Raw genomic sequence first — 2,258 nt, 5'->3', positions numbered from 1 at the left:
TATATTATATAAACACAGGGGTTACTATATTATATAAACACAGGGTCACTATTATTTATAAAACACAGGGTCACTATATTATATAAACACAGGGTCACTATATTATATAAACACAGGGTTCACTTATATATTATATAAACACAGGGTTACTATATTATATAAAACACAGGGTCACTACATTATATACAACTATATAAACACAGGGTCACTATATTATATAAACACAGGGTCACTATATTATATACAACTATATAAACACAGGGTCACTATAATTATTATAAACACAGCGTCACTATATTATATACACACAGGGTCACTAATATTATATAAAACACAGGGTCACTATTATTATATAAACACAGGGTCACTATATTATATAAACACAGGTCGATCAATCCTCCTGCTCTATTGATCAACCCTCCTGCTCTATTGATCAACCCTCCTGCTCTATTGATCAACCCTCCTGCTCTATGGATCAACCATCCTGCTCTATTGATCAACCCTCCTGCTCTATGGATCAACCATCCTGCTCTATTGATGATCAATTACCCTGATCTATTGATCAACCCTCCTGWTCTATTGATCAACCCTCCTGCTCTATGGATCAATCCTCCTGCTCTATTGATCAACCCTCCTGCTCTATTGATCAATCCTCCTGCTCTATTGATCAACTCTCCTGCTCTATTGATCAACCCTCCTGCTCTATGGATCAATCATCCTGCTCTATTGATGATCAATTACCCTGCTCTATTGATCAAACCTCCTGATCTATTGATCAACCCTCCAGCTCTATTGATCAACCCTCCTTTACCAGGCAAGTCATTCTGCATACCTCTGGCCCTTCTTTGGCTACTGTGTTAACTAACCTCCAGATGAGCTTCAATGCCATACAACTCTCCTTCCGTGGCCTCTAACTGCTCTTAAATGCAAGTTAAACTAAATGCATGCTGTTCAACCGATCACTGCCCGCACCTGCCCGCCCATCTAGCATCACTACTCTGGACGGTTCTGACTTAGAATATGTGGACAACTACAAATACCTAGGTGTCTGGTTAGACTGTAAACTCTCCTTCCAGACTCACATTAAACATCTCCAATCCAAAATTAAATCTAGAATTGGCTTCCTATTGGCTTCCTACTTCACTCATGCTGCCAAATATACCCTCGTAAAGCTGACCATCCTACCGATCCTCGACTTCGGCGATGTCATTTACAAAATAGCCGCCAACACTCTACTCAACAAATTGGATGCAGTCTATCATAGTGCCATCCGTTTTGTCACCAAAGCCCCATATACTACCCACCACTGCGAGCTGTACTCTCTCGTTGGCTGGCCCTCGCTTCATACTCGTCGCCAGACCCACTGGCTCCAGGTCATCTATAAGTCTCTGCCTGGTAAAGCCTCGCCTTATCTCAGCTCACTGGTCACCATAGCAGCACCCACCCGTAGCACGCGCTCCAGCAGGTATATCTCACTGGTCACCCACAAAAGCCAATTCTTCCTTTGGCCGCCTCTCCTTCCAGTTCTCTGCTGCCAATGTCTGGAACGAACTACAAAAATCACTAAAGCTGGAGACTCTTACCTCCCTCACTAGCTTTAAGCACCAGCTGTCAGAGCAGCTCTCAGATCACTGAACCTGTACATGGCTCATCTGTAAAACGCCCATCCAACTACCTCATCCCCATACTGTATTTATTTATTTATCTTGCTCCTTTGCACCCCAGTATCTCTACTTGCACATTCATCTTCTGCACATTCTACCATTCTAGTGTTTAATTGCTATATTGTAATTACTTCACCACCATGGCCTACTTATTGCCTTACCTCTCTTATCCTACCTCATTTGCACTCACTGTATATAGATTTTTCTACTGTATTATTGATTGTATGTTTGTTTATTCCATGTGTAACTCTGTGTTGTTGTTTGTGGCGTACTGCTTTGCTTTATCTTGGCCAGGTCGCAGTTGCAAATGAGAACTGGTTCTCAACTGGCCTACCTGGTTAAATAAAGGTGAAATATATATATATATATTTTTTAATCCCTCCCTCCTCCTCCTTTAATCCCTATGGACCATAAAAAAGACTTGCAGCAGACCTAAAGGTTCTTTCTGCTTCAGAATCCATTTACTGACTTACTGTTCCAACTAGCGGTGAAATGGCAAAGATACAGTGTTAGATACAGTGTTAGATACAGTGTTAGATACAGTGTTAGATACAGTGTTAGATACAGTGTTAGATACAGTGTTAGATACAGTGT

General features: G+C 41.2%; 1 long non-coding RNA gene across 1 annotated transcript; it reads right to left on the bottom strand.

Annotated features, from left to right (window-relative positions):
- Positions 1–173: 173 nt before the first annotated feature.
- LOC139024684 (uncharacterized) lies at positions 174–387 on the bottom strand. The gene is made up of 2 exons (XR_011476018.1): positions 344–387; positions 174–266 (listed from the first exon to the last, which is right to left on the bottom strand). It is a non-coding gene; the product is annotated as an uncharacterized lncRNA (long non-coding RNA).
- Positions 388–2,258: the final 1,871 nt, after the last annotated feature.

The sequence above is a fragment of the Salvelinus sp. IW2-2015 genome, unplaced genomic scaffold, assembly GCF_002910315.2.
Source record: "Salvelinus sp. IW2-2015 unplaced genomic scaffold, ASM291031v2 Un_scaffold1787, whole genome shotgun sequence".
Taxonomy (NCBI): Eukaryota; Metazoa; Chordata; class Actinopteri; order Salmoniformes; family Salmonidae; genus Salvelinus; species Salvelinus sp. IW2-2015.
This window is presented reverse-complemented; position numbering and strand designations above follow the sequence as displayed.